Here is a 12006-nt window from a genome sequence, read left to right on the forward strand (position 1 = left end):
GACGCGATCGACCCCTGTGACCACACGAGTCACTTGATCGCCGATGGTGGAAATGATCGCCGAGAGAGGCGGAGTGTCCACATTGTGGCAAATGGCATTCGGGAGCTGTTGGTTTCGTGATCGCTCCTGCTATAAGTGTGGATCGGCCGACCACCTTATGAAGGATTGCCCGAGGTTGCTTGAACAAAATGTAAGTCAGAGTGGAAACCCGGGTGCTACCACTGCTCGAGGTAGGCCACCTAGAAATGTGGGCAATGTTAGTGGCGGTTAGAGATGATCTAGAGATGCTACCATCAGATCCGAGGCTCGTGCTCCTGCTAGGACTTATGCCATACGCGCACGCGAGGATGCTGCCTCACCAGATGTCATTACCGGTACTTTCGCTCTTTTCAATACTAATGTGATTACTTTGATTGACCCTGGTTCTACTCATTCTTATATATGTGAAACCTTAGCATCCAGTAAGACTTTGCCTATTGAGTCTACTGAGTTTGTAATTTGGGTGTCAAATCCCTTGGGTCATTACGTGCTTGTCAACAAAGTGTGCAAGAAAAGTCCCCTAGTGTTCCGAGGTTCTTGTTTTCCGGCGGACTTAATGCTTTTGCCGTTCGATGAGTTCGATGTTATTCTTGGTTTGGATTGGTTGACCATGCACGATGCGGTTGTAAATTGCAAGAGCAAGACTATCGATTTGAGGTGCGCGAATAATGAAATAATTCGGGTTGAGTCTACGGACTTAAAGGGTTGCCACCGTAATATCGTGATGTTGGCCCGAAATATGTAAGAAAAGGGTGCGGCGTACCTTGCGTCGTGCTTTCGATGACAAGGAATCGAGAAGAAACCGAATCTGTGCCCGTGGTTTGTGAATACCGGATGTTTTCCCCAAGAATTGCGGGTTTACCACTGCTCGAAATAGAATTTGGCATCGAATTAGTACCGTACCACTCCAATTTCGATAGCTCCGTGTCGTATGGCACCAACGGAATTAAAGGAGTTGAAAGCTCGATTGCAAGAATTGGTGGATAGAGGTTTTGCTCGCCCGAGTTTTTCGCCTTGGGTGCGCCGGTGTTGTTCGTGAAGAAGAAGAATGGAACCATGTGACTGTGCATCGACTATCGTCAGCTTAATAAAGCGACGATAAAGAACAAATATCCGTTGCCACGTATTGATGACTTGTTCGATCAACTGAAGGGAGCCTCGGTGTTCTCGAAAATAGATTTGAGATCGGGCTACTATCAATTGCGAATCCGAGATTCGGACGTGCCCAAGACGCCTTCAGAACGAGATATGGTCACTATGAGTTCCTAGTGATGCCGTTTGGGCTCACTAATGCCCCTGCGGTATTTATGGATTTAATGAATCGGATCTTTAGACCATATTTGGATCGATTCGTAGTCGTGTTCATTGATGACATCTTGGTCTATTCAAGAAATAAGACCGAACATCTTTGAACACTGCGGTTAGTGCTGCAAATTTTACGGGACAAGCAATTATATGCTAAGTTCAGCAAGTGTGAGTTCGTTAAGAGAAGTTAGCTTCTTGGGTCATGTGGTATCTGCGTCGGTATTCGAGTCGACCGAATAAAATTTCAGCCATACTTAATTGGAAGCCTCAGAAATATTCGAGGTTCGAGCTTTTGGGGCTTCTTGGTTATTACCGACGATTTGTAAAGGTTTCTCAACGATAGCCACGCCGATGACGAAGCTACTCCAAAAGGATGTTAAGTTGAATGGACGGAGAAATGTCGAAAAAGTTTCGATCAATCGAAAACTTATTTGATGAAGCCCCAATTCTAGTGCAACCCGAATCGGCAAAGAGTTTGTCATCTATAGTGACGCCTCCTACTTGGGTTAGGTTGCGTATTGATGCAAGAAGGTCGAGTTGTGGCCTATCGTCGAGGCAATTAAAGCCACACGAGAAAAATTATCCGACCCATGATCTCGAATTGGTCGCCATCGTATTCGCCTTGAAGATTTGGCGACATTACTTATTTGGTGAAAGGTGCCATGTATACTCGGATCACAAAAGTCTCAAATATTTGATGACCCAAAGAGACTTAAATCTGCGACAAAGACGTTGGCTCGAGTGTTAAAGGATTATGAGCTGATCATTGACTATCACCCGGAAAGGCGAATGTGGTTGCGGATGCCTTGAGTCGTAAATCGTTATTCACTTTACGACGATGAATGTGCACTTGTCATCCGATCCGACAGGTGTTAGTGGCTGAATTGAAAGCCAAACCATTATTGACACACCAAATTCGAGAAGCTCGAGAAAGTCAACGACGAGTTGGTTGCAAAACGGGCTGCATGTGTTCGAACAAGGACTCGGAGTTTCAAATCGACGATGACGATTGTTTGAGGTTCAAAAGTCGTCTGTGTCCCAAAGAATTGAACTTATTTCGATAATTCGAATGAAGCCCATTGTAGCCGAATGGCAATCCACTCGGGAGTACGAAGATGTACAATGAATTGAAACGTCGGTTTTGGTGGCATGGTATGAAGCGAGACATCTCCGACTTTGTTTGAGATGTCTAATATGTCAACAAGTGAAAGCGGAACATCGGTGCCTTGAGGATTACTTCACCAATCACGATACCCGAGTGGAAATGGGATCGAGTCACAATGGACTTTGTATCCGGACCGCCATTGTCGACAAGTAAGAAGGATGCGGTTTGGGTCGTGGTAGATCGATTGACTAAGTCGGCCCACTTTGTCCCCGTCGCACGGATTTTTCAATGGACAAATTAGCGGAATTGTGCGTTTCTCGGTTGTGAGATTACACGGGTGCCTATTTCTATCGTGTCGGATAGAGATCCGAGATTTACCTCGCGATTTTGGAAAAAGTTGCAAGAAGCTTTGGGTACCAAGTTGCATTTCAGCACCGCCTTTCACCCCCAAACCGATGGTCAATCCGAGCGGATAATTCAGATACTTGAGGATATGTTAAGATGTTGCGTCCTCGAGTTTAGTGGTTCATGGGAATGGTATTTGCCGTTGATTGAATTAAACACAACAACGACTTTCAATCAAGTATTAAGATGGCACCCTACGAGGCCTTATGCGATTAAGTAAATGCCGTACGCCATTGTTTTGGACTGAGCTCGGTGAAAGCAAGATTTTCGGGGTGGATTTGATTAGGGATGCTGAACAGAAAGTGAAAGTAATCCGTGAAAGTCTGAAGATAGCCTCCGATCGTCAGAAGTCGTACGCGGATCTGAAGCGTAAGGATATCGAGTATCAGGTGGGTGATAAAGTGTTTCTCAAGGTATCGCCTTGGAAAAAGATACTCAGGTTCGGCCGTAAGGGCAAGTTGAGCCCGAGGTTCATTGGACCATATGAGATATCAGAGCGAGTCGGTCCAGTGGCATATCGCTTGATTTTGCCCCCTGAACTCAAAAAGGTTCACGATGTCTTTCACGTTTCGATGCTTCGACGCTATAGATCCGATCCATCGCACGTGATTAGTCCATCAGAAATTGAAATTCAAGCTAATATGAGTTATGAGGAAGAACCGATTTGTATCTTATCACGAGAAGTGAAAGAGTTGCGAAACAAGCGGGTTCCGCTAGTGAAAGTGTTATGGCTCAAGCACGGGATAGAAGAAGCTACTTGGGAGACCGAGAACTCTATGAAAGAACGATATCCAAACCTATTTACGGTAAGATTTTCGGGGACGAAAATTTCTTAAGTGGGGAGAGTTGTGACAGCCCAAAATTGACCCTAGTCGGAATGTGGTTTCGGGACCACAAAACCGAGGCATAAAAATAATTAAAATTTAATTTGATGCCTATGATATGTGTTAAATTGTGTATGACATTTTGATGTTTCAATTTAGAATTATAAATGTGAATTTCACTAGAAAGGACCTAGTAGTAAACTTTGAAAGTATGATGGGGAAATGTGTGATGACTAGTTGAGCATGCATGCAAAAATAAGGGATTTGCATGTCAAATTTCCCCAAGGATGGTATAGTGGCCGCCATGACAAGGGAATATGGGCAAGGAAGACATGTTATGACATGTTTTGTTAATGCATGATGTGATAAATGATAAAAAATTAAGCATGTAGGAAGAGAAACAAAAAATCAAAATTTGCTCATCCTTCCCCCTTTTGCCGTGAGTGAAAGAGAAGCAAAGAAAAAATTTTGTTCACCTATTTTTCTCTTCTTTGGCGAAAATACTAAGGAAGAAGGAAGGATTTTTGCTTCATTTTCTTTGTTTAGAAGAGATCTAGAAGGAAATTTGGCTAAACTTGCAACAAGAGTAAGGTATGTATGAGATTGTGTTGGGAGTTTCATGCATGTTTTGGTTGCTAATTTGATGTGCATGTTAGCCATGGCTCAAATCTTTGTTATGCCATGGAAATAGCATTTGGCCAAAGTTGTTATGGTGATAAAGCCATTGCATGCTAAGTGTGAAGCTTGATGATGATGCATGCAATGATGGATTGTCTACTCATGAGTAAGATTTTGAGCTTTCTTTTTTGTTTTATCATGATTGAAGTTGAAAAGGAGCATGATTGTCATATTCGGCCATGATGCATTCTTGAGTATGATTCATGCTTCTTGCATGTTAGTTAAAATTTGTGTTTTGGATGGCTATGGACACCTTGAAATTCGGCCACGATATATATGATTGCACATTATGTTTTGGTTATGAACTAAGTGATGAATAAATTGGTTTAAAGAAGAAGATGTGGAAGAATGCTTGTGAAATTGCAAGCACAATTCGGCCTAGCACACATATAAGTGCTTGATGCTATATTATAAGTTTTGGGCCACAATGTGCAAAGCATTAATTAGTAAATTGCATGCTGTTTTTGTGAGGTATTAAGTGCAAAATTGACCTCAACATGTACATGAATATTCGGCCTTGGGTAGCCTATTGAAGGCCTTAGCATTTCCTTGATGCTCGAATAAATTGTATTGAATTGCTTGATGTAGTATAAAATGTGCATGACCGTTGTGTATTCAAGCTAAAGGGTGGCCATATGACCATTTAAACTCCTTGTCATATTCGCCATAAGCTAGCACAATGAGGTTTTAATAAATTGAATTTGTTTGAATTAGCTCAAGAGCTTAGAGGGCCACAATTGGACAAGGGGAAGGAGAAAGTGATCGAATAGCCGAAAAAGCCGTTCGACAACATCCGAGGTAAGTCCTCAAGAAGTGACCCTACTTGAATTATGTGAAATAAAGTATGGATGTGTATTGATTATTGATTATGTATGCATGAGTATTTGAATTCTACCCGGCTAAGTCCCAAGGCGAATATGCTTGTGACTATAATTGCGTTTGAGCCTTAGTAACGAAAATGAATTATGTATGTCCAATGATAATTGATGTATGTGTTCATGGAAATTGAATGATATCCGGCTAAATCCGAAGACAATTATGCTGGAAATTATATCCGGTTAAGACCAAGGCAATTGTGCTAGTGGCTACATCCGGCTAAGACCAAGGCATTCGTGCGAGACATTCTATCCGGCTAAGACCAAGGCATTTATGCACATGGTTATATCCGGTTATGTTCAAGAATCTTGGGCTGGAGGTGAGTGTTGGTTGCTGTAATAAATTCAATGAGTACACTCAAAAGCCCAAAGAATGAGGTACGTATATGTGCATTGGAAAGTCGACATGTTTGAGCAACATTCGCTCAATCGACTAATGAACTTCAGTTATTGAATTGATTGATACTTTGTGAAATTATATAATGATGAAGTGTGAAGTAAGAATGTGTATTAATGAAATGATGCATTTGGTTATGTGAATGTATTGCTGTAATTAGAGTTGATTATATTCCTTGAGACTTACTAAGCATAAAACGCTTACCCGTTGCTTTGGCTCTCGCTTTCTAGATTTCGCTCAAGCAATCGGATTTGGGATCGTTGAAGTCGAAGTTATCCACACTATCAAGCCTCCATTTTGGTATAAATTTTGGTTGAACTTGAGATGGCATGTATAGGACTACCCTTGTTTGTTAAATATGTTGTGATGTAAGTATATACGGCCATGCGAAAATGGCTCGAAAGGAAACATGAACTTAGAATAATTGTGGTTTGTATGTATATATTTGGTGTCATGATGTGGCTATGGCTTGGAAATGGGAATGTTGGTCATATGATCAGCCATTGGCATGGTTAAAATGATCATATATGAACCTATGTATGGCAAGACTAGTTGGTTCATGGAGACTACCAAATAGGTAAGACCTACCTTAAAAACAGATGCTGCCAGCTGCAGTGACGTGAATGTGAAAAATCACCAAAATTCGTAGGAATGGAATTAAATAGTGAATAAGCTATGTAAATGAACCTTGATGAGTCTATTTTCATATGGAAGAAACGAAATGGTCATAGGAGTTACATATTAAGAGATATTAAAGCTATTGTGAGACAGGGCCAGAACAGTTTCTGGGTTCCCTGTCGCAACTTTAAAAATTTACTATAAATTATCCAAAAAGAATTAGGAGACATACCTTATATGTACAGATTCCATTTTGAGTCTAGTTTCATTAGGAACAAACGACACCAGATTAAAGCCCTGTACAGAGAGATATTCAAGTTATACCGCGAAGGTCAGAGCAGTCGATCCCTGTAACATGGGTGACTTTAACTAATAAACTGTACCAATTGGCCCGACCAAAATCCTAGAAATAAATCCATGGATGGATATATGAGTCTAAATTCAGGAAAATTTACGAAACCAGTTTCCGAGTTTTGAAACTCGAGATATGATTTTAAGGCGACAGTGACGCAGTTTTCCAGCCTGACTGGAAATGTCAAATTGGTGGGCAAAACATGTGAACTTGGCTTGTTAACCCCTCGTGTCCGACACCGGCGATGGTCTCGGGTTTGGGGTGTTACATTAAAAACGCCCAAATATGTATTTGTGGATTAAATTGATTGAATAAATGAATAAATGAGTTAAGTTTGAATGTATATAGATCAAGAATGAAAGAAATCAAATTTAGATCAGGGGAAATTGAAATTTGTTGAGTAGTTGATCCGATCCGTTCAGTGTATATATGAGGTAAGTTCATATGTAAATAAATGTCTTTAATTTGAATTATACATGTTTGATTGTCATTGAATTGTTATGAATGTTGAACGAGCAAATACGAGCAAGAATCGGTAGAGTTACAGTATCTGAAAGTCCCGTACGAACCTTAAGAATAGTATAGGATACGAATGTCATGACATTAGGATTACCGAGATGTGTTTACATGTAAGACCATGTCTGGGACATTAGCATCGTTATATGATTTCGTGTAAGACCTTATCTGGGATAGTGGCATCGATATGTGATAACATGTAAGACTAAATCTAGGATATGGCATTGTACGAGCTATTGTGATTTTAGAGTATCCTTAACGATTTCGAATGGTTCAACGAGCAAAGTGAAGTCGAGAAAGAATGTGTGAATGAGTTAAGTGTTAAGTGATTCAGGTATGTATGAGATTCTTACGAGTATTAAAAAGGGAAGCAATTGATGAATTCAATTATGATATTAAGTATGTGTACAATGAGAAAGGTTTGTAAACTTATATGTGTTTATTCATAGTTTACCTATTTGATGGAAATGGTGTTGAATCATGTGATAATTTTATTTGTATATGACTTACTAAGCTTTTAAAGCTTATTGTGTTTATTTTTCACTATTTTATAGATTACAGAAGCTAGCTCGGACTCGGGGGTCATGAGGAACCGTCATCACACTATTGATCATCTTGTTGGTACTTTTGAAGCTTTGTATATATGGTATATGACATGTATAGGCTAGTATTATCTGGGTATGTTTTGAGTTATGATATTAGTCATGAGATTTGGCTTGTAAATGGTGGTGTGTATTGTAACACCCTTAACCCGTATCTGTCGCCGGACTAGGGTTAAGAGGCATTCCCTGACATATCGGAATATTTTGTATTCATTTCACAATCATAGTATCAGAGTCACACATCATTACAGAGTCCCTTATATAGGTCAACGAGACCTTAAACGTGATTTAGAAAAGGGTTGGGACTAAACCCGACAGATACAAATTTTTTTCAAAACTTAAACATTTTTCAAAGTTTTAAAGGTCACACGCCCGTGTGTCTATGCTGTGGCAAAACAGGGCATACATATTAACTTGTCCACATAGCCACAGGACACGACCGTGTGCCAGGCTGTGTGAAAATTAGGGAGGTTACTGACTTGGGTCACACGACCGACCATACACCCATATGCCAGCCCGTGTGCCACACACGACCGATAGACATGCCCGTGTGTCTCGGCCGTGTCAAAACTGTAGGGTATACTGAATTTAAATCGTAGGGTACCCCAAGGGACACACGACTGAGTAACATAACCGTGTGTCACACTCAGCTGAGACACACGCCCGTGTCTCTACCCGTGTGGACAAAAATAAGCTATTTGTTAAGCCAAATTGCCACCCATTATGGGCCATCCTTATAAGCATCAAAACCAAAAGATTTTATACAAAATTTTCAACCAATTCACATCCAAAATATAAACCATTCATCCCATATCATTATCAACAAATTTCATCCTTAATATACAAACCAAAACATATCAAATCCTAAGCCAAAGTCATACGAAATATGAGTTTCATAACCTCAATTCATTTCATTCAATCTCATGCCATAAACTTGTCAATTCCTCACATAAGCACATACCAAAACTTACCAAATTGACCAATTCACTTGGCCATTCATGAACATATCATATTGACCATAATGCATCACATAATTTATAGCCATAATTCATTCTTATACACAACCAAATCCAAGCCATATCATATGGCTAGATATACACAATACAAAACATATTCAAATACTTCTAGCCTATACATGCCATACTTCAATATTCACATTTTCAAGAGGTACCAAAATAGAGTTCAATGGTGTGGTGATGATCCTCGACGATCCCTGAGCTTCCAGTAGCTTCGATATCTATAAAATAGTTGAAAACACACACAAAGTAAGCTTTCAAAAGCTTAGTAAGCCATATACAAATAAACTTAGCACATAACATCAATCTAGATCAATTCATTCATATAACTCAAGGCAAAATACATTCACACAGCCATATGTTTCTTATAGTTCATTAGATTATGATTCACATATATATATATATATCATATCTCACTCTCATAGCAACTCATACTTATATCATATTGAAACTAACTAAAAATTCGACTTAAGACAAGCGTACCTATTGAACAGTAGTATAGTTGAGGTGAGACCAGAAATATCGTATCCACAAGGACTAAAAGTACTAGTAATTACTATCTTTTTATTATCTAGCCTAAGAATTGAAGGGATGTTTTCTAAACTAAACTTAATTATCTAACTAACTAAGAACGCGACAGAGATAAAAGTTGGAAAATATTATTTGGAAAACCGATGGAAAAGACAATACCTAAGGAAGAATCCATCTAAACTTCACTTATTACTTCTAAATTAGACGATTTATTCACTTGACTTAATCCGTAGAAATCCCTAGTTATGTTATTATCTCTCTTGAGAATAAAAACAACTGACTCTTGGTTGATTAATCGAAATCCCTTTCTAATTAAAACCCCTATTGTCGCATTAACTCGATCCATGAATTCCCTTATTAGATTTGACTATTTATGTCATCCTATCTCTAGGATTGCATGCAACTCCGCTTAATTATGAATTATCTACTCTTAAATAGGGACTTTTGCTCCACTAAATAAGCACATCAAGACCTGAATTAATATCTTGAAATATCAAAACAAGAATTAAAACTCACAATTAAGAATAAGAACAAGTATTTATCATATAATTCAAATAGTAATAAGATTTGTCTTAGGTTTCATCTCCCTTAGGTATTTAGGGAGTTTAGCTCATAATAATGTAAAACATCTCAAAATTGGGAAAACAACAAAACATAAAGAAACCCAAAGAACTTCTAGGGAAATTGAACGAAGATCATCAGTTTAGAAGTAGATCTTGCTTCCGAGCTGATTCCGATGGCTATCCTTGAATATTTTCTGCCTTCCACTCTATGTGTCCCATTTTAATCCTCTTTTAGGGTGTTTATATAGACTTTGGAATGCTTTAAAACCCTTAAAATTACCCTTTTTTTTAGTAAAATTAGACTTGGGCTCAACAGGGACACGACCATGTGGCACGGCCGTGTGAAGGTCCTCAGGTCGTGTGCAATTCTAACTTAGTTTTTAGTCGACACGGCCATGACACAGGGGCATGTGGCCCACCCGTATGCCTCACACGGGTGTGTGGTTTACCCGTGTGAAAGTGCCTGAGCCGTGTGAAACACTAAGTTAGGCCCATTTTGTCTATTTTTGGCCCATTTCTTACTCTTTTTGCCTTCCTATGCTCGCCTAAGTATAAAACATGAATTTAAGGGATTAAGAGCATCGACTTCTATGAAAATAAGGAAAAATTATTCATAAATATGTTAAACATGGGTTAAAATATATGTATATATTATGGTTTATCAAATATCCCTTGTGGAAGTGCCTGAGCCGTGTGAAACACTAAGTTAGGCCCATTTTGTCTATTTTTGGCCCATTTCTTACTCTTTTTGCCTTCCTATGCTCGCCTAAGTATAAAACATGAATTTAAGGGATTAAGAGCATCGACTTCTATGAAAATAAGGAAAAATTATTCATAAATATGTTAAACATGGGTTAAAATATATGTATATATTATGGTTTATCAAATATCCCCACACTTAAGCATTTGCTTGTCCTCAATCAAAATCCTCAACTCTCAATTAAAATAAATTCTTCTCAACTTATAATTCTCATTAATAATGTATCTAAGTAAACCACAAGTAATCATATATTGAGAGTCTAACTAAAAGAAAATCAAATTTTCACACAATCCAAGTTGAGCATTTTAATCATAAAATCATAGGTATCCCTATTTATCTAAGTAATTACCTTTAATTCCAAATCGACGAGGGTTGACATCCTCACTAAAGATTCATTCAAATCACTCAAAGTGTTTAAGGTTTAGTAATTAGCCCTCAATAGTCAAGCATGAAAAGTTATTACCATATGCTTGCATGAAAATCAAATCTCCACAACTATAAATGAGATGATACACAAATCAAAAGGTCTTTAACAGGGTTGTAATAGGGCTTGGATTAAAGGTGTGGATAAAGGCTGAAAAAGATAGGGTTAGAATCAAGATTAATTTAATAAGTTACCAAACTTAGAATAATAAAGCTAATTACTGAATTAGAAAAAAAACAATTGCCAAAATTAAGACTATCCAAAACTAGTGAAGTAAGCGTTTCTCTCAATATAATGATTTTAACTTATCCAAGCTCTTTAGAACAATATGTAACTAAATGAATATAAATATACGGTTTTTTAAAGAATAAGAATAAGTACAATAATGGAAAGTACATAATAAGAAATAATTCAGGAACTGAAATGAACAAACATAGTTAGGCAACTAATCAAATCAAATCTTGATAAAAAGGGAGTCAATAAAAAAGGAGAAATTCTTAACGAATCAAAAAGGGTTAAGTTGTGGGTTAACATTAAATGAAAAATCAAGAAACAATGGTTAAGGCTCAAAGGGGTTCACTAGGGGTCAATTATGTGGGTGTGCTTTTTATGGGGTAAATGGGTTAAAACCTAAGTGCCTTTATCATCTCAATATATCAACTCAAAGGTATGGTCTTGACATGCATAATTGAAGCAAGTTCTAGAATAACAAATCAATGTTGTCACACTCATAACCAATAAAATTAGTGAGCAAGAGAGATATATGCTCTAAAAGGCTTAAAATCTCACGAAAATTATGGGTATTTCATGTCAATCCTGTAAATTCAAAACTTCAAGATAATACCTCAATTTAGGGAAACAACCTAGTAATTTTAATTCTCAAAATCAACTTATCATGCTTGATTCTCTAATACCTTTAAAGTTTGAACAATCAATGCACAATTCCTTATGATTAAATTCAAAACATATTAATAAAAATTATAAATCAATCAGAAT

The sequence above is a fragment of the Gossypium arboreum genome, chromosome 3 (assembly GCF_025698485.1).
Source record: "Gossypium arboreum isolate Shixiya-1 chromosome 3, ASM2569848v2, whole genome shotgun sequence".
Taxonomy (NCBI): domain Eukaryota; kingdom Viridiplantae; phylum Streptophyta; class Magnoliopsida; order Malvales; family Malvaceae; genus Gossypium; species Gossypium arboreum.